This window comes from Dendrobates tinctorius, unplaced genomic scaffold (genome assembly GCF_039654945.1).
Source record: "Dendrobates tinctorius isolate UK_male_01 unplaced genomic scaffold, ASM3965494v1 ptg000004l, whole genome shotgun sequence".
NCBI lineage: Eukaryota > Metazoa > Chordata > Amphibia > Anura > Dendrobatidae > Dendrobates > Dendrobates tinctorius.
The window spans coordinates 21,958,687-21,980,954 of record NW_027361672.1 but is presented as its reverse complement, the minus strand read 5'-3'; positions in this window follow the sequence as shown (position 1 = coordinate 21,980,954).

The window sequence follows — 22,268 nt, the reverse complement described above, 5'->3', positions numbered from 1 at the left end:
GTGCAGGGTGGAGTTCCACCTTGTTGCAACGTCGATAATTAGGCGGTGCTTGGGAAGGTGGAGCAATCGCTGCAGCTTCTGCATACGACTGGAGCGAACCGGCAACCGGCGGATGTGCGAGCACAGTCTTCGAACCTTAAGGAGCAGGCCTGTTAAATCCGGATAATTAGTGAGGAAGCACTGCACCACCAGGTTCAAGGTGTGAGCCAAGCAAGGTTTGTGTCTGAGTTTTGAAAGGGCTATGGCTGCCACAAAATTCTGGCCGTTATCACTAACTACCTTGCCTGCCTCAAGATGTAGACTGCCCAGCAATGACTCAGTTTGTCGCTGAAAGTAGTCGGCCAGTACCTCTGCGGTGTGTCTGTCGCCCAAACACATCATCTGCAACACGGCCTGCTGACGCTTTCCACTAGCTGATCGATAGGGGGACACCTTGTTTGCAACACTGTCAACTGCGGATGCAGTGCTCGTGCGACTGCGCTCTGTGGACCAGCTTTCGCTTCTGGAGGAGGAGGAGGAGGGTCGAACGCCTACAGCCAACTGTTTCCCATACCGTGGGCTAGGCAGCACTGTGCCACCACCGCTGTCCCCTGTGGACCCTGCATCCACCACATTAACCCAGTGAGCAGTGATGGACACGTAACGGCCCTGGCCATGCCTACTGGACCATGCATCAGTTGTGAGGTGCACCTTTACAGTCACTGACAGCTTGAGTGCATGGACAATGCGGTCTTTCACATGAAGGTGGAGGGCTGGGATGGCTTTGCGAGAAAAGAAGTGGCGACTGTGTAGTGCATAACATGGAACTGCGTAGGCCATTAGTTCGTGGAAAGCTGCGCTTTCAACCAACCGATAGGGCATCATCTCTAATGAGATTAGTTTGGCAATGTGGGTGTTCAAAGCCAGTGTACGCGGATGAGAGGATGAGTACTTTTTTGTCCTACTCATAGTCTCTGGTAGGGTGAGCTGGACTTGAGAGCTGGATATGGTGGAAGTAGCGGTGGACATGGCGGACTGAGAGAGGGTTGATGATGGTGATGGAGTTGGTGTTCTTTCTGATGGCCTAGATTCAGTCTTTCGATGCAATAACAGTGTGATTCCCTGAATGATTTGCCCTTGCGACGACAACTCAACATTTGCTGCTGGTGGTGTGCTAACCGGTGGACTTACAGTGGGGGAAACAATGTAGCGTTGCTGACTACCTTCTTTGGGAGCACTAGCACATGTGGTACGTGAGTTTTGGTAGTCCATCCACGCTTGCAAGTGCATGGTGGTTAAATGTCTTAGCATGCAACTGGTATTCAAATTTCTCAGAATTTTCCCTCAGCTGAAGGTCTTTGCGCACTTCTTACAGATTACCTTTGCCTGATCATTAGGATTTTGTTCAAAAAAGTGCCACACTGCACTCTTCCTACTAGGGAAGACAGTTTGAGGCCTTGCACGCTGTGCTTTTTTGACCGTCTGGCCAAGCTGTCCTGCAATTTTTTGGGTTTTTGTAAGCCGTTTTTGGACTGCTGCGGGCCTGCCAGATAACAGCTGTTGCGATGTCGATGACCGCTGCGGATGCTCCTCCTCCTCTTCTGAGCTATTGGCAGTGGCACACTCTACTCCCAATGGATGCCAATCTGGGTCAACAACTGGGTCATCCATCACCTCCTCTTCAATGTCATGTGCACCTTCCTCTGTGTCACCATGTATGGTGGTATAGTATGCGGGAGGGGGCAACTGAGTTTCATCAGGGTCAGATTCTGGCTCAGTACACTGCGAGGACAATGTAGTGCTCTGAGTGAATGTACCAGCAGATAAATCTAGCAGTGGCTGTGCATCAGTGCACTCCATGTCAGATTCATCTTGGCCTGGGTAATTCACGATTTGACTTGATAACCCAGGCATGGTATGTGAAAACAGCTCCATGGAGTAATCTGTAGTGTGGCCTACCGCATCCTTCAATTTTGGTAGGGGTAAAGGACACAAGGAAAGGTGTGGTTCTTGACCATGACCCTCCAATGACGACTCATTGCTTTTATTATTTAAAACTTCAGAAGAGGAGGCGATAGAGCTGGAGGCTGAGTCAGCAATGTAAGCCAAAACTTGTTCTTGAAGCTCCGGATTTAGAAGCGGTTTACCTACTCCCAAAAAAGGGAGCCTTCGAGGCCTTGTGGAGCCAGACGATGACGCAGCCTCAACACCTCCAGTATTAGGTGCTATTTTTCTTTTGCCACTACCAGCAGATCCACCACCAACACCAACACCATCATTATCAGCTGCCAACCCCCGCCCACTTCCACGGACTCTTCCACCACACTTCCTCATTTTTTGGAAAAATTTACCCAAATTTACACCAACTCTCTGGTACTGTAAAACAAGGTACAAGGTGTATATAGTACTGGGGAGAATTGGAATTTCTCTTGTTATGATGAGTCACCGAAGGAGGAAAAAACAAAATACCAGCTAAGTCCAGAAAAGCCAGAGAGGTTGGCAGCTATCGGATTGCAGACCCCTGAACCTATCCACAACAACTAGCAGTAGCCGTGGGGGGTTCCTACGGTGCCCTAAACCCCTCGATCACAGCGGAGAACTATATAGCCTAAAGACAGAAAGGGGAAAAACTAAACTGCCCCAGAGCAGACCCCAAAGCAATAGGCAGCCCCCAACATATAATGACGGTGAAGCAAGATGAAAACACTAACACAGATAGAAAGATAGGTTGAGAAAATGATGGGGCCCAAGCTAACTACATAGGACAGGATAGGAAAGCTGCTGTCTGCCATCCGCAAAAACCCTATCAAAATGAGCCAACCGACTGATAGGAAAAACAGGCCCTGAAGTCGCTAGGCTTCAAAAGACTATATCAGCACTCAGGTATATTCTGAAGACAGAGCAAAATATCAACAGATCAGAGACAAAAATGGAATTCAGCTCACCCCCGGCCGGGGATGGCAGAACTCCCAAAAAACAAGGCAAAGCAAAAACAAAACTGAAGAGTACAAAGCAGAGCAGAAAAACTTAGCTTTGAGATGCAGGAATCAGACTGGTCTCCAAGAATCCAGCAGGAAAATCACCAGCCAGGAAGAAGGGCGTCGGCAGCCTTATATCCAGTCCTCAATTCCAGTCACCCAGTCATCATCTAGCTGCCCAGGTGTTTGGTAATCAGTCTCACTACCTTCCTTCACTAGAGGAGGGAGTTCATCAGACCTCAATGGTGAAGGGAAAAATGAACTCACAACAGTACCTCCCCCTTGAGGAGGGGTCACCGAACCCTCATCCATGCCACCAGGGCGATCCGGGTGAGCCCAATGAAAGGCACGCACCAATCTTTCGGCATGAATATCAGAAGCAGAGACCCAGGAATAATCCTCCTGACCATAACCCTTCCACTTAACCAAATACTGGAGTCTCCGTCTAGCCAGACGGGAATCCAGTATCTTCTCTACCTCATATTCCATGTTACCTTCAACCAATATAGGGTCAGGAGGTGCCACCACAGGAACTACTGGTTCAACAAACCTCTTCAACAAGGACTTATGAAACACATTATGAATTTTAAATGTGACAGGAAGAGCCAACCGAAAAGAGACCGGATTAATAATCTCCAAAATCTTGTAAGGTCCAATAAATCTAGGCTTAAACTTAGGAGAAGCCACCTTCATAGCGATATTTTTTGATGACAACCAAACCATATCATCCACCTCAAACTGGGGACCAACGGTCCTACACCGGTTGGAAAACCGCTGGGCCTTTTCCTGGGAGAGAGACAACTTATCCACTACTTGGTCCCAGATCTGGTGCATTCTCTCCACCACAGTGTCAACACCTGGGCAGGCAGAAGGCTCCACCTGCCCTGAAGAAAATCGAGGGTGAAAACCAAAGTTACAAAAAAAAGGTGACATCAAAGTGGCAGAACTAGCTCTATTATTTAAAGCAAATTCGGCCAAGGGCAAAAATGAAACCCAATCATCCTGATCGGCAGAAATAAAACATCTCAAATACGACTCCAAAGTCTGGTTTGTTCTCTCCGTCTGCCCATTGGTCTGAGGGTGAAACGCAGAGGAGAAGGACAACTGAATTCCCAGCTTGGAACAGAAAGTCCTCCAAAATCTAGACACAAACTGAACTCCTCTGTCAGACACAATGTTCTCAGGAATCCTGTGCAAGCGAACCACCTGTTGCAAAAACAAGGGCACCAACTCAGAGGAAGATGGCAACTTAGGGAGTGGTACAAGATGGACCATCTTAGAGAATCTATCACAAATCACCCAAATAACAGTCATTCTCTGAGAGACAGGCATATCAGAGATAAAATCCATTGAAATATGGGTCCTTGGCCTCCTGGGCACCGGCAAAGGCATCAACAAGCCACTAGAGCGAGAACAAGGTTTAGACCGGGAGCAAGTCCCACAGGACTGCACAAAATTCCTGACATCACGAGACAAGGCGGGCCACCAAAAAGATCGACTCACCAGATCTCTAGTACCAAAAATACCTGGATGACCAACCAATGCAGAGCAATGAACTTCAGACATCACTCTCTTCCTCCACTGGTCAGGAACATACAACTTTCCACTGGGACAACGCTCAGGTTTGTCCTCCTGAAACTCTTCCAGAGCACGTCTCAAATTGGGCGAAATGGCAGAAAGAACTACCCCCTCGCCTAAGATGGTAGCAGGCTTAGTCACAACAGGAGAATCAGCAAGGAACCTCCTAGAGAGGGCGTCTGCCTTGACATTCTTAGTGCCCGGAAGAAAAGAGACCACAAAATCAAAACGTGTGAAAAACAAGGCCCACCTAGCCTGTCTAGGATTCAAGCGCTTGGCCGACTCCAGGTAAATCAAATTCTTGTGGTCAGTAAGGACCACGACTTGGTGTTTGGCTCCCTCCAACCAATGTCTCCACTCCTCAAATGCCCATTTCATGGCCAACAGTTCCCGATTCCCCACATCATAGTTACATTCAGATGGGGAGAACTTTCGGGAAAAGAAAGCACGAGGATTCATTTTAGATGTCACAGGATCTTTTTGGGACAACACCGCTCCTGCACCAATCTCAGAAGCATCCACCTCCACCTGAAACAGGAGTGAGAAATCAGGTTGCCGCAAAACCGGAGCAGAAGTGAATCTTCACTTCAGCTCCTGAAAGGAAGAAACAGCCTCCGGAGACCAATTCAGCACATCAGCACCCTTCCTAGTCAAATCCGTCAATGGCTTGGCAATACCAGAAAAATTAGCTATAAATTTCCGATAAAAATTAGCAAAACCTAAAAACTTCTGGAGGGCCTTCAAAGAAGTGGGCTGAACCCAATCATAAATGGCCTGTACGTTGACTGGGTCCATTTCAATATTTGACGGAGACAAAATAAATCCCAAAAATGAAATCCTCTGTACCCCAAAAAGGCATTTCGATCCCTTGACATACAGGGAATTCTCCCTCAAAATCCGGAACACAGTCCGAACATGTTCCACATGAGAGTCCCAATTCTTGGAGAAGATCAAAATATCATCCAGATAGATAATCAAAAATTTATCCACAAAGTCTCGGAATATATCGTTCATGAAGCACTGGAAGACAGAAGGGGCATTAGTGAGCCCAAAAGGCATCACCAGGTACTCAAAATGTCCCTCCGGAGTATTAAACACCGTCTTCCATTCATCCCCATGCTTAATGCGGATAAGATTATACGCCCCCCTGAGGTCAAGCTTGGTAAACCAGCAAGCACCTTTAACTCTGGAGAATAGATCAGAAATCAGGGGTAACGGATACTGATGTTTAACAGTAATTTTGTTGAGGGCACGATAGTCAATACAAGGCCTTAATGAACCATCCTTTTTAGCCACGAAAAAAAACCCAGCACCTAAGGGTGAAGAGGATGGTCTAATATGACCCTTCTCCAATGCCTCCTTAATATAGGATCGCATAGCCTCGTGCTCGGGTACAGATAAATTGAAAAGCCGACCCTTGGGGAATTTACACCCCGGGTTCAACTCAATAGCACAGTCATAACTCCTATGAGGAGGCAAAGACGCAGACTCATTCTCACTAAATACATCATAAAAGTCAGCCAAATAGTCAGGAACATCATGTGACTGGGGAGAGGTGGAGAAAACAGGAGCATCACTAAGGGCACACCGACAACCCCAACTCACAACAGACAAAGATTTCCAATCCAGAACTGGATTATGGATTTGCAACCAGGGAAACCCCAGAACAATGGTATCATGCAAATTATGCAACACCAAAAATCTGCAATTTTCTTGATGGTCTGGGGCGACCCGCATTACCACCTGGGTCCAAAACTGAGGTTTATTCTTCGCCAAAGGAGTAGCATCAATACCCCTCAAAGGGATAGGTGTCCGCAGAGGTGTCATAGGAAATCCACAACGTTTAGCAAAATCCAAGTCCATCAGGTTCAGAGCTGCTCCTGAATCCACAAATGCCTTGGCGGAAAATGTGGACAGGGAGCAGATCAGAGTAATTGCCAGAAGAAACTTAGGTTGAACACCACCCACAGAAAACGTGTTTGCACAACGTTTCTCTCGTTTAGGGCAGACAGAAATAATATGCGAGGCATCTCCACAAAAAAAACACAGCTTATTACGCCTTCTGAACTCCTGACGTTGCGCCCTAGACAAAACTCTATCACATTGCATAGGTTCAGACATTTGTTCAACAGGTGGTAACATCTCTCGTGTAGTTTTGCGTTCACGTAAACGCCGATCCACCTGAATGGCTAGTGACATAGAATCGTCAAGACCAGAGGGAACAGGAAATCCCACCATAGTATCTTTTACAGTTTCTGACAAACCCTTCCGAAAGAGGGCTGCCAAGGCACCATCATTCCAGGTAGTAAGGACCGCCCACTTTCGGAATTTTTGACAGTACAACTCTGCCGAATCCCGACCCTGGCTTAATGCCAACAGGGTCTTTTCAGCCTGATCAATAGCATTAGGTTCATCATACAACAACCCCAAGGCTTGAAAAAATGTGTTCACATTATTCAGAATAGGATCATCAGGTTTCAAAGAAAACGCCCAATCCTGGGGATCGCCGCGCAGCAAAGAGATGACAATTTTAACCTGCTGCGCTGAGTTCCCGAACGAGTTAGGCTTCAAAGCAAAAAATAATTTACAATTATTCTTGAAATTCAAGAATTTAGACCGATCCCCCAAAAATACATCAGGAGTAGGAATCTTTGGTTCAGCAGCATGTGAATGAGCAAGATAGGTGGAAATTCCCCGCACTTCAGCAGCGAGCTGCTCCACACGATCAGACAATTGCTTCATCTCCATTGAGAGAAAAATTCCCCCTACGGCCTCAGAGATATAGAGGAAAAAATATGCACACAAAAAAAAAAAAATTCTGACACTTTTTTGTTTTTTTTTACAATTCTCTCCTGCTATTGAGTACCCTAGGATCTGCGGTATGGCTGGTGATTCTGTTATGATGAGTCACCGAAGGAGGAAAAAACAAAATAAAAGCTAAGTCCAGAAAAACAAGAGAGGTTGGCAGCTACCAGATTGCAGACCCCTGAACCTATCCACAACAACTAGCAGTAGCCGGGGGGGTTCCTATTGCGCCCTAGACCCCTCGATCACAGCCGGAGAACTATATAGCCTAAAGACATAAAGGGGAAAAACTAAACTGCCCCAGAGCAGACCCCAAAGCAATAGGCAGCCCCCAACATATAATGACGGTGAAGCAAGATGAAAACACTAACACAGATAGAAAGATTGGTTGAGCAAATGATGGGGCCCAAGCTAACTACATAGGACAGGATAGGAAAGCTGCTGTCTGCCATCCGCAAAAACCCTATCAAAATGAGCCAACCGACTGATAGGAAAAACAGGCCCTGAAGTCACTAGGCTTCAAAAGACTATATCAGCACTCAGGTATATTCTGAAGACAGAGCAAAATATCAACAGATCAGAGACAAAAATGGAATTCAGCTCACCCCCGGCCGGGGATGGCAGAACTCACAAAAAACAAGGCAAAACAAAAACAAAACTGAAGAGTACAAAGCAGAGCAGAAAAACTTAGCTTTGAGATGCAGGAATCAGACTGGTCTCCAAGAATCCAGCAGGAAAATCACCAGCCAGGAAGAAGGGCGTTGGCAGCCTTATATCCAGTCCTCAATTCCAGCCACCCAGTCATCATCTAGCTGCCCAGGTGTTTGGTAATCAGTCTCACTACCTTCCTTCACTAGAGGAGGGAGTTCATCAGACCTCAATGGTGAAGGGAAAAATGAACTCACAACAGTCTCTACACTTCAGGACACTGTAGGATTCAGTCAGGCCCTGTTTATTTAACACTGCAATTTGACAGGAAGATTCTCTATGCTGTTAGAAGGGTGTATAGAGGACTGTGTAGAATTGGAATGTCTCTACACTTCAGGACACTGTGGGATTCAGTCAGGCCCTGTTTAACACCGCAATATGATAGGCAGATTCTCTATGCTGTTAGAAAGGTGTATAGAGGACTGTGTAGAATTGGAATGTCTAAACACTTCAGGACACTGTGGTATTCAGTCAGGCCCTGTTTATTTAACGCCGCAATATGACAGGCAGATTCTCTATGCTGTTAGAAGGGTGTATAGAGGACTGTGTAGAATTGGAATGTCTCTACACTTCAGGAGACTGTGGGATTCAGTCAGGCCCTGTTTATTTAACACCGCAATATGACAGGCAGATTCTTTATGCTGTTAGAAGGGTGTATAGAGGACTGTGTAGAATTCGAATGTCTCTACACTTCAGGACACTGTGGGATTTAGTCAGGCCCTGTTTTTTTAACACCGCAATATGACAGGCAGATTCTCTATGCTGTTAGAAGGGTGTATAGAGGACTGTGGAGAATTGGAATGTCTCTACACTTCAGGAGACTGTGGGATTCAGTCAGGCCCTGTTTATTTAACACCACAATATGACAGGCAGATTCTCTATGCTGTTAGAAGAGTGTATAGAGGACTGTGTAGAATTGCAATGTCTCTACACTTCAGGACACTGTAGGATTCAGTCAGGCCCTGTTTATTTAACACCACAATGTGATCAGCAGAAAGTGTATGACAAACTACAAGGTGTATATAGAATTGGGCAGAACTGGAATCTCCCTACAGTGTAGGTCTGTAAGAACGGAATAACTCCTCGACTTATCCTTACAGAGTCACACACAGATAGCTTCACTGTGGCCGTGATAACAGCCATTACATGGTACTGAGAGAGGAGCGTGCATGTACACCGCTGTCCAGTGTATGTAAAATTGTCAAGCTCCGAGTTTTAGTATACAGACTGACACACGCTGTCTCTCTATAGTTTTGAATGTAATCAAACAGCAAATATACTAAACTGTTTGAAAACCAGACAAAACTATAAGGTGGAGGTCTGTAAGAACGGAACAACTCCTCGACTTATCCTTACAGAGTCACACACAGCTTCACTGTGGCCGTGATAACAGCCGTTACACAGTACTGAGAGAGGAGCGTACACCGCTGTATGGTGTGTGAAAAATGAACACTCAATAACTCACAAGGACATAACAATAAAATCTGGATTGCTTTGAAAAAAGCAGTTTGCTCAGCAGTGGGCACACAGCAATGCAGCTACCAGGTAGCCTTAAAAGACAGCCTAATAACCAACAGAGCTGATGCACCAAAATATAGCCTCCCCTTTCACTGCACAGTGACTGGTGTGTTGTACAGGCAAAATCGCTAGCAGCAGAATCAGTTTTTGGTATCTTCTTCCCTGCCTAACACTCTCCCTACAGAATCAGCAGCCGCTCTCCCTATTCTGAGATTAGCATGGGTAACATGGCGGTCGGCGTCCCCACCCTTTTATATTCCCTGTGACGCCCCACAAAGAAAGCCAATCACTTGCATGCCCTTCTCCAAGATGGTGGTGACCGCTGCCTATGTCATCACGTTGCCCACAGTGTCCGTTCTTCCTGATTGGCTGCAAAAAGGGCGCGCAAGCATCTTTTGAAACGCAACTTTGGCGCTAAAGTCGCCGACCTCGTGGCCGACCTCACGCTAATGTCGGGTTTCGTTTCATGAAACCCGACTTTGGCGAAAGTCGGCGACTTTTCAATTTTTTGACCCGTTTCGCTCAACTCTACTCATTGCCAGTTATCACAAATACTTGATTGCAGTTGTTGCTGCTAAAGGTGCCCAACCAGTTATTAGGTTTAGGGGGCACTCACTTCTACATAAATGGCCCTGTGTTTGGATTTCTTGCTCCCTTAATAATAAAGACTTTCATTTAGAAACTGCATTTCATGTATACTTGTGTTATCTTTGTCTAATATTTAAATTTGTGTGGTGATCTGAAACGTTTAAGTGTGACAAACATGCAAAAGAATAGGAAGCCAGGACCAGGCAAACGTTCACACAACTGTATATTGTAAAGAACTGTACCCAGAAGGTGTAATGCCCTATGGATGAGCAATATAATGTCAATACATTTTTAACAAGTGTGTTGAGGGCTATATACCAACGCAATGTACTCCAGACCACGTAACAGTCTATAGATGAGCAAAATAATACCAATAAATTTTTAAACAAGTTTTTTTGAAGATTATAAAGCAACAACATGTACCCAAGAAGATGTAATACCCTGGTTGAGCAATATAATAACAATAAAATTTCGAACTTTTTTAGTATTATACACAAACGAAATGTACGTAATACTATATAGCTGAAAAATGTAACCTAGCAAAATTTTTAAACTTTTTTTGGAGTGTTATATATCACAAAAATGTATCCCAGAAACCTGAATAGTGTATGGGTAAAAAAATCAAACAAGCACATTTTGAAACGCTTTTTTGTACTGTTATATACAGTGCGTTGCAAAAGTATTCGGCTCCCTGGAACTTTTCAACCTTTTCCCATATATCTTGCTTCAAACATAAAGATACCAAATATAAATTTTTGGCGAAGAATCAACAACAAGTGGAACAAAATTGTGAAGTTGAACAGAATTTATTGGTTATTTAAAATTTTTGTGGAAATTCAAAAACTGAAAAGTGGGGAGTGCAATATTATTCGGCCCCTTTACTTTCAGTGAAGCAAACTCACTCCAGAAGTTCATTGTGGATCTCTGAATGATCCAATGTTGTCCTAAATGACTAATGCTGATAAATATAATTCACCTGTGTGAAATCAAGTCTCCATATAAGTGCACCTGCTCTGTGATAGTCTCAGAGTTCTGTTTGAAGCAAAGAGAGCATCATGATGACCAAGGAACACAATAGACAGGTCTGTGATTCTGTTGTGGAGAAGTTTAAAGCCGGATTTGGATACAAAATTATTTCCAAAACTTTAAACATCCCAAGGAGCACTGTTTAAGCGATCGTATTGAAATGGAAGGAGTATCATACCACTGCTAATTTACCAAGACCCGGCCGTCCCTCTAAACTTTCATCTCACACAAGGAGAAGACTGACCAGAGATGCAGCCAAGAGGCCCATGATCACACTGGATGAACTGCAGAGATCTACAGCTGAGGTGGGACAGTCTGTCCATAGGACAACAATCAGTGGTACACTGCACAAATCTGGCCTTTATGGAAGAGTGTCAAGAAGAATGCCATCTCTCAAAGATATCCATAAAAAGTGTCATTTGAAGTTTGCAACAAGCCACCTGGGAGAAACACCAAACATGTGGAAGAAGGTGCTCTGGTCAGATGAAACCAAAATCGAACTTTTTGGCAACAATGCCAAACGATATGTTTGGCGTAAAGGCAACACAGCTCATCACCCTGAACACACCATCCCCACTGTCAAACATGGTGGTGGTGGCAGCATCATGGTTTGGGCCTGCTTTTCTTCATCAGGGACAGGGATGGTTAAAATTGATGGTAAGATGGATGGAGCCAAATACATGACCATTCTTGAAGAAAACCTGTTGGAGTCTGCAAAAGACCTGAGACTGGGATGGAGATTTGTCTTCCAACAAGACAATGATCCTAAACATAAAGCAAAATCTACAATGGAATGGTTCACAAATAAACGTATCCAGGTGTTAGAATGGCCAAGTCAAAGTCCAGACCTGAATCCAATCAAGAATCTGTGGAAAGAGCTGAAAACTGCTGTTCACAAACTATATCCATCAAACTTCACTGAGCTCAAGCTGTTTGCCCAGGCAGAATGGGCAAGAATTTCAGTCTCTCGCTGTACAAAACTTATAGAGACATTCCCCAAGCGACTTGCAGCTGTAATCACAGCAAAAGATGGTGCAACAAAGTATTAAGTTAAAGGGGCCGATTAAAATTGCACACCCCACTTTTCAGTTTTTGAATTTCCACCAAAACTTAAAATAACCAATAAATTTTGTTCAACTTCACAATTGTGTTCCACTTGTTGTCGATTCTTCACCAAAAATTTACATCTGGTATCTTTATGTTTGAAGCATGATATGAAAATGTTGACAAGTTCCAGGGAGCCGAATACTTTACCATTAACATGTGACAGAAAGCACGTAATACTCTATGGATGAGTAATCTAATCTGAAATATTTTTCTACACATTTTTTAAGTTTTACACACCACCTTAATGCAATAATAAACATGTTGAACTGTATGGAAGAGTCATTGAATTCATAAAAATATTTTGAATCAAAATATTTGAATGTCTAGTTGATATAGTCATATAGTCATAAAGGCTGCACATAAAGTGCAAAGCCAGACAGAAATTATGAGGAGGGTCATGCATACACCCCTGAAAGGCATCAACTGGTGGGTCTCATTAAGATATTAAATATTATAAACACTTTATGTCATGGGATGAGGAAAAGTGTGGGCTAATCCATGCTTTAATTTTTATGAGAGTGAGCCTGTCTGCATTCTCTGTCAGGCGAAAGTGCATGTTTATTATGACACCCCCCAATGGCACTAAAAATCCACTCAGACAAGACACTTGTGGCAGGACAACACAACACCTTGAAAGCAAAGAGGGAAAGCTCATGCCAGATGTCCAGCTTTGAGACCCATGAGTTGAAAGTCGCAGTGGAATTAGGGAGTATGCTGGTTTGGTCAACCAGGTATTGCTTAACTATCTTTATAAATATTCCATTCCTTGTTGACAATTATTGGTCTTCAGACCCTGGGCGCTGGGCTTGTGAAATTGGCCCATGAAATTGGCTCATGCCTTTGAGAGTATACCCCTGCCTTTGTTGTGTGTCTCCCTGGCCTCTCCCCTTTGATTGGGCAAGAAGTGACCCCCTGCCGCTAGCGTTGTCTGATGAGAATTTTTTCCGCATATTTTTCACAATGGCCTTCTGGTATAGCACCATTGTAGAAGACTACTCCACCTCAGGAAGAAGAGATGCAAAGTTTTCCTTGTAGCTTGTGTCTAGCAGGGTGAACAACCAGTACTCCTTTTTGCCCAAGAAGAACGTAGTGCAATTGTCTATGGAAAGACAGCGGTACATAAAGTTGGCCATATGTGCCAAGCTCCATACAGCCAACACCTCCTTTTCTCCACCATGATGACGACTCTCCATCTTCTCCTCCTCCCTCTATTCATTCTCATTCCCATCCACAGTTCATCCATGTAGGAGAGATGGGATGAAGGTTGTGTGGATACTAGCCTAGTAGTTCCTCCTTTTCCTCCTACTCAGTGTCCACCTCCTCATTGATGCACTATCTGCACTGAGCAGATGATATGAGGTTGGGCTGGCTACAATCTCTCAGTGTTGTGTCTTCTCCATCCTCTCCTGCTCTGCATGCAAAGCCTCATGTTTAATTGTGAGCATGAGCTGTTTAAGCAGGCACAGAAGCATGATAGTTGCACTGACTATGGTGTCATCATCGCTCACCATCTTTCCAGAGTCCTCAAACTCTTGGAGAACTGCACAAATGTCATACATTCATACCCACTATTCAGTTGTTACTGTATTTACAGAGGCTGACCAAAATGCTGATGGGCATGTTTGAAGCTGGAACTCAACTACTGGCTTCTTCTGCTCAGAAAGCCTTGCCAGCATGTGCAGTGTGGAGTTACAGCACGTGGTGACATCACACACCAGTCGGTGAGCTGGCAGTTGCATGTGCTGCTGCAGCACTGCCATAGTGGTGGCAGCTGTAGTTGACTCACAGAAATGGACACTGACATGGTGTACCTTGATAACAAGCTCTGGCAAATCTGGATATGTTTTCAGAAACCACTTAACTACCAAGTTGAGCACATGTGCCAAGCTTCACAGCTGCCATCAGTTTACGCACATTAACACACAACGACCATTCCTGGTTGGAAGTTCTGCGCCAAAAAATACATATCTGTCTGGTCTGTTATTCTTTTAAGTAACTCTGAAGTTATCTTCAGCAGAGTCTGTTGCCACTTCCCTGAGGCATTGCTGCAGTGCTTCTGGCTGATGTAGACAGCTTGCTCTTAGATAGCATATCAAAGATGGAGGATGAGGAGGTGCAGGAGGGGGTGCAGGAAGTGATCTAGTAGGTGAAGGAAACCCTGATCAAAGTAGTGCAAGCAAACCTTGGCATCAGGAGCACATGAGCCGTGTCCACAGGTGCTTGTGGGTCACCCTCCCAGGGCTGTGGGGTACTCGGTACCGGACCGGTGTCAGCGGGATGTGTCACAGCAGCAGTGACCCGGTCCATGGCCCTGGACACCCAAGTAATAGGGGAATTGAAAAGGTGGAATGTAGTTGATTAAATGAATAGTTCGTGATGCCACCTGTGGTGTTCGGCAAGTGAGATGTTAAGCCAACGCTGCATGCAGATCCTCTGGGACTGCTGGCATGTTGCAGCCAAGATGGTGAAACTCCCCACAGGTGGAGCTGTAGTCCCAGGGCAGTGTAGATGTAGGGGTAGAGGAGAGGCACCGGCGGTGTCGAAGCTGGTACCCAGATGTAGTGGTACAAGGTGTGTTAGCACAGGAATAATTGGAGGACACCAGAGCATGTAGTTCCAAAGCTTTACTCACAGTCTGTAGTACACACAGGTGCCTGCCTCTGTGCTATGTCCTCTGGGTCAGGGACTCAGTCATCCTCCAGGCCAGATGGAATGCTCCCTTCCAACACTCCGCCAACATGTGCCTTTCTGAACGTCTCCTCTTATAGTGCCTTTGGTGTGAAGTACTCCTTGTACTGAGTTACACTGGAGTTCCTCCTGACAGATGTTCCCAAGAACTATACTTGTACGGCAGACAGCTGTAGCTGGCTTCGGGGACTCCTTACTCCTGAGTCCCGGCTCACTATCAAAGTTGCTGTTGTGCCCTCACGTCTTAGATGGGAGTAGTGCATTTACAGCTCACTACTCCACCGGTGTCTGCTGTAGGACCCTTAGTATCCATACAACCTCGGCAACCGGGCCCCGGCCTTGCGCTTAGAACTTCTAGGCAGGGTTCTCTCCTAACCCACATCCTATGTTCCCTTTTACTCCTTCGTTCCGTACTAGTCTCTCCTTCTTATGGAAGATCAGGTTTCTGTTCAATGTCTTTCTCCTTCTTTCCTTTCCCGTGCCAGCAGACCCAGGACACTGAGATCTGCTGTAGCACCTCCTTCCTCCATCCCTCTCCTGGGGATCTTCTCTCCTCACTCCTCTCCACTCACCGACTGACTGACCTGAAATCCTAAACCTTCCTGCTCTTTTATGTATTCCAACTCCACCCGCCTCCCAGCACGTTTCGTGTTCCAAGCAGGGAATCACCAAAGGTGCTCTGCTACACTCCAAGCAGGGTGCCGCAATGTGGCTTTGCTGAACTACTGTGTTGTGTGGGATGCAGGTGTTGGAGCGGGGTCCGGAGCCTCCAACCTACCTGGATGGTGGGGTACCACACCTCAGGAGTAGGTGCAATACCTCTGTGGCAACTGAATCCTCAAGGGTGCCACATTCCCCCCGTTAAACACAGCACGTCCGCGGGCTGCAAGACAAACAGAGTTAACAATACGGGAACATACAAAAGTTTTATAATGCTGAATAAACATTTCTTGTAATAAACTTCCCAATGTGGGAGGCACAGTTTCTTGAACGTTACAAGCAAGTGAACTTACTATCTAAATTTAAAGTTATCCTACCTAATTTAAAGTGCTATGGAAGCAACTCAATATCAATTCACATTTTCTAGCAACACATTTTCTTTCTGTTACCTTGCATATTCTCTACTTTCTTATATGACAACCGCTGGTGTCTGGTTCATCACCTGTAACTTCAATTCTTTATTCACATTCAAGGCAATTGTACTTCAAAATTTCTTTAGTATACAGTTTACTATATTTCTACATTTGTAAAACATTCACTATATTCCTTTCTCAATTATACCCTATAAAATCTATAATTAAACATTATCATTTTCTAGCTTTCTGTTTCAAAAATATATTAACCATTATCAATAAGTGCAAAGAATAGACACGGGTCCGGCCAACATGTCTGGAAATGTCCTTATGATGAGGTAATTCTTCTTTCAGGAAGAGAGTCCTATGTAAAACCAAGAGAGAGCACCTAAAGAGGTGCAAACTATGTACAATAACAGTTCTGGACCATTCAGCGTTCATGATCTCTGCAGTTCAAGTGTGAAAGCTGCCAATACAACTGGGCAACAACTGGAAAAACAAAACTAAACCATGATGATCAAAATAGGAAACAAAAGGCACAACGGTGCAAATACCCTCCTGGGTAACGAGAGTTATTTTTGCTTGAGATTGCTAGTAGTGGTCTCCTCCTGGGATTTCTGGAAACTGGTTACTGGAACTGCTTCCAGGGGAGAAAAATGCGTTGGCAGTCCGCAGGTAATCCTCTTCCATCGGAGTCAAATTTGTAGCCTGCTGTACTCTTGGCTGCAGGACTGGTGTTGATCCAGCTTGGCACATGGGGGTAGGCACAAACACTGTTTTAGTACTCACTGGGGGTGAAGGGGCAGTGGACGGTTTCTGCCTGCAGGTCTTGATGAGATCCTCCGGGACCCGTCTGATATTCATTGCATACCAGCCTCTCAATCCTTCATGTCTGGTAAACGTCACATGATCTCCTGGGTGTAGGTTTCTGGCAGGGTGCCCCTTCCTCAAGTGTGACTCCACATCCCTCCGATTGAAGAACAGATCGGATATTTGGCTGGGGTCGTGGATGAAGCCGAACCCACTCTCGTGGTCCACATTTAAAACGTATTCCCAGCCTGCGGAGTCCCGGGGACCGTAGTGACGGGCACGGACCTGCTCTTTCCGGTCCAAGTCAGGGCCCAGCACAGCCAACTTGCGCTGCTCCCTCGCCCGCTGCCTGGCTGCCAGCTGGCGTATGGTCGCTTGGCAGCTAGCCCAATTTTCATCTTCCTCCCATTCTTCCCGAGACCGATCCCGGCTTGTTGTGTACCACGGCACCACCATTAGGGGTTCCGGTGTTTTCCCTGGGGGACTAGTATCCCGGTCCCAGACCAGATCTAGCACAACCTGGCCATCCGCTGCGACCGCGGTACACCCCAGGGCTTTCCCAGGTGTAGGGGCATCAGACATACCTGGAGCCTCCTGGTGGTGTGGTCTCTAATCTGATGCAGGCATGGTGGCAGCGGGTGCTGTTCGATGGGATACTTGGGACAGTGGTGGAGCTAATGGCGGCTCCGGGTCCGCAGGGGTCTCTGGAGGGATCCGCGCGGCCGCGTCAGGTCCGGACGGGAGCTCTTCTTCCTCCGCTTCGGCTCCCAGGGCCTTGTACAACTCCTCCGGTGGTGGCGGCAGAGAGGGAATAATATACGCTGCCGGTGGTATGGCAGCTGTCGCAGGCTCCACAAGGTCTGCCTGGAAAAGATCCGGTACAGCAGCTGCAGGTACCGGTGTCGCGGGTACCGCAGGTGTAGGCCCCTCCAGGGCGCGCTGCAGATTTAAGGTCCATAGCGCTTCCTGCCTCAGTTGCAGGCGGCGAATCAGCTGGGCTATTTTGTCCTCCAGCTGCTGGCGGTTCATCTTGGACACTGGGTTGGAGCCTTCAGCCATGATGCTGGGGAGATGCAGCATAACCTCATCGCGCTCCGCAGGCCTCCTCTCTTCTCCTTCTAAGATGGCGTTCTGGCATTCTTCCTCCTGTCTCGGCTCCTTTCCCGCCACTGGCTTCCGCTCCTCCTTCTTGGGGCGGCGTCTTCTTCCAGCTCCTCCATACCAAGCCAGTATACGAACCCCTCGGGGGGTGGGCCAAGTCGCTATCGCATAGTAATTCAGGCAGGGGAGGCCCAGGATAGTTCGCGGTCTTTTCTTAGGACCTCCCAGGTTGTCACGCCCTTCTTCACCGCGCCAGAGGCCATTTTTAACATTCATTTCACAGTCTATTAAATTGGGTCTTCTGCACATTTTCAAAAACTTTAAGTCTTAGGCACAGAGAACCCGATGGCATCGGGTCTCGTCATCCTGTTCGTGACGCCAAGTTGGGTCGCCCTCCCAGGACTGTGGGGTACTCGGTACCGGGCCGGTGTCAGCGGGATGTGTCACAGCAGCAGTGACCTGGTCTGTGGCCCTGGGCGCCCAAGTAATGGGGGAATTGAAATGGTGGAATGTAGTTGATTAAATGAATAGCTCGTAACGCCACCTGTGGTGTTCGGCAAGTGAGATGTTAAGCCGATGCTGCATGCAGATCCTCTGGGACTGCTGGTGTGTTGCAGCCAAGATGGTGAAGCTCCCCACAGGTGGAGCTGTAGTCCCAGGGCAGTGTAGAGGTAGGGGTAGAGGAGAGGCACAGGCGGTGTAGAAGCTGGTACCCAGATGTAGTGGTACAAGGTGTGTTAGCACAGGAATAATTGGAGGACACCAGAGCATGTAGTTCCAAAGCTTTACTCACAGTCTGTAGTACACACAGGTGCCTGCCTCCGTGCTGTGTCCTCCGGGTCAGGGACTCAGTCAACCTCCAGGCCAGAAGGAATGCTCCCTTCCAACACTCCGCCAACATGTGCCTTTCTGAACATCTCCTCTTATAGCGCCTTTGGTGTGCAGTACTCCTAGTACTGAGTTACACTGGAGTTCCTCCTGACAGATGTTCCCAAGAACTATACTTGTACAGCAGACAGCTGTAGCTGGCTTCGGGGACTCCTTACTCCTGAGTTCCGGCTCACAATCCAAGTTGCTGTTGTGCCCTCAAGTCTTAGATGGGAGTAGTGCATTTACAGCTCACTACTCCACCGGTGTCTGCTGTAGGACCCTTAGTATCCATACAACCTCGGGGACCAGGCCCCGGCCTTGCGCTTAGAACTTCTAGGCAGGGTTCTCTCCTAACCCACGTCCTCTGTTCCCTTTTACTCCTTTGTTCCGTACTAGTCTCTCCTTCTTATGGAAGATCAGGTTTCTGTTCAATTTCTTTCTCCTTCTTTCCTTTACCGTGCCAGCAGACCCAGGTCACTGATATCTGCTGCAGCACCTCCTTCCTCCATCCCTCTCCCAGGGATCTTCTCTCCTCACTCCTCTCCACTCACCAACTGACTGACTGACCTGAAATCCTAAACCTTCCCGCTCTTTTATGTATTCTAACTCCACCCGCCTCCCAGCACGTTTCATGTTCCAAGCAGGGAGCCACCAAAGGTGCTCTGCTACACTCCAAGCAGAGAGCCGCAATGTGTCTTTGCTGAACTACTGTGTTGTGTGGGATGCAGGTGTTGGAGCGTGGTCAGGAGCCTCCAACCTACCTGGATGGTGGGGTACCACACCTCAGGAGGAGGTGCAGTACCTCTGTGGCAACTGAATCCTCAGGGGGCGCCACATTTGTCCACGTGCTCATTTTTAAGGTGACAATGCCAAGTAATTGCATTGGTAAGGGCATGGATGATTTTTCTGGAATTGTACTGGTGCAAGGCAGGGACACACAATGGGAGAAAAAGTGCTGGCATGGGACCGAGTACAAAGGGACACCTACTGCCATGAGTTGGTGAAAATCTTCCTTGTCTATCAGTCTAAATAGCAACATTTCCATGACAAGCAGCCTGGAAATCTGCTCGCTTAGCATTTGGACATGTGGGTAGGTGGATGGGAACTTTCTTTTTCATTCCAAGTCCGGGGGTAGGGACAGCTGAACACTGTGCTTGGACTAGGATTTGGAAGTGCCTGATGGTAAGTCAGAATGTGCAAGGATTGGAACAGAGCAAGAAGAATCTGCACCATTGTTTTGGACAGAGGATTGAGATGCACCTAGCACGAGGGATGAGTCACTGGTGTCTCCTAATGGCACCAATCAAGGACCCAGGTATTCAATCCACCAAGTCGGGTGCTTAGATGGCATGTTCATGATCATGATAGTGGTAGTTAGGTTCATAGTGGTCAGACACCTGCTGATCTTGGTATGGCTCAGGTTGCAAATGGCCATTTTGTTAGTCTCTTAGACCTTTTGTTAACTTGCTTTAAAAAAGTCCCGAACTGGGGAACACCTAACTCTTTGACGTCAAAGTGTTCAAGTGTCTCTGAGGAACAGTGTCTCTCTGATCACCCCACTACGTCTTCCTGTCTGTTTCAGTGCTGCCGATCTCCCCCCCTCCGAGTTTCTGGCCTCGCTATACATGCCAGCTTCTCGGGTTACGTTGGTGACTTCGTCTTCCACCACCTCATCTTCCAGCACCGCACCCTGGTTTTCCAGGCTTTGTGACTTAACATCAACAAGAGATAGCGGCAACTGTGTATCATCATCATCTTCCTCCTTATCCCAAATTTGACAGTGCCCACCTTAATTGCTAGGTCTATGAAAGCAAGTTTCTTTTTAATAAAAGAAAAAAAATTGGTCACCTGCAGCAATCAAAGCGTTTTTTGGGAGTTTACTGAACCGTAATGTAACAGAAAGAATGCAAATGTGTATGGATGACAATCAAATTAAATCCAGAAAATGTTTCATTGCTTTTTGTTTCATTTTTAGAACTGTTCCAAGATCATGTAGCACTCCATGGCTGAGAAATGGAAGCCTACAAAGTTTTTAAAAGCTTTTTTTCAGTTATAGAGATCACAGAAATGTTCACAGACTATGTAACACTGTGTGACTGAGAAATGGAAGATAAAAAAATGTTTAAAAGCTTTTTTTCAGTATTAAAGATCACAGACATATACTCCACACTACGGAATAGTGTACAGCTGAGAAATGTAGCCCAGGAAAATGTTTATATGATTTTTAGATGTGTTATATAACACAAAAAGAACCTCAAAACACCTAATACTTGATGGATCAGAATATATTCAATTTTTTCAGCCTCCACAAAAAACTGCAGCTGAATATTTGCCAACGGACTGCACAGGCCTAATCCCTGTCTACAGACTGGATTCTGTCACTCTTCCTGCTCCTGCGACTCTCTTGGCCTCCCAGGCTAAATGCATATTGTATGTGATACAAACACCCAAGCAAATGATTAGCCCTTAGAAGGGCTGTTAGTATGATGGTTCAGCTTCTTCACCAGTATCTAGACTTCAGGCATCGGATACGTTGTACTGTGCACACAAGCCTAGGAAAAGCAATCTCTCCCTCCAAAATGAAGTGTCACAGAGCTGTTCAATGGCATCAGTGTGGCCAGCTGGTTGGTGCCTGTCCTTTTTTATTCCCTGATGATGTCAGATTGCCAGCCAACAACAGTAATGCCACAACCAAGATGGTTACATAATTACACTGACTCACAGGCTTATTGGTTGCATAACAGGCGTCAACAATGTGATCAGGGATTTGAATATTATATCGAGCACCACCCATTGCTCACCGACTAACGAACACATCCAAGCACCGTGATTCTCGAGTGATAACCGAGTATCATCAAGCACGTTCACTCATCCCTAGCTGGAACTCGTAAACCCAAGTCCACCTAGAGGTATAGCCAGAAAAGAAGTGCAGAGAAGGGGGCACATATGAAATCCCACCCTGAATGTGATAGGGCAGACCAAAACAGGAAAATTGAAAAGAGCTAGAGAGTACAAAACCAAGAAGGGGGAAAGAAGACAATTAGAACCATCGGCATTTGGGCAAGGAAGAAAAGGCAACTGCTCAGCAGACAGAGGAACTGATCACAGAACAACAGGTCAGGTGATCGAATTCCCAAACCGAGCCATGATAGGCACTACATTATCTCCCAAGTGGGTTAAAGTGGCAAATACTTTGGACAATTGAGTGGACCTGTCCCTAGAGAACCTTACTCTTTTTCCCCATTCATACAACATAGATTTTACAATTCTATTCCAAAATAAGTCTTTGAATGCATGTAGAGACTTAAGCTAAAATAGCTTGGATTCTACTGATCTAAAAAAGCACATGCAGATCATTAACCCATGTGTAATTGGAGTTAATTACTGTCTGTAAATGCATAAACTCCTTCATACAGTATGAACATACTCTAGACCTGAG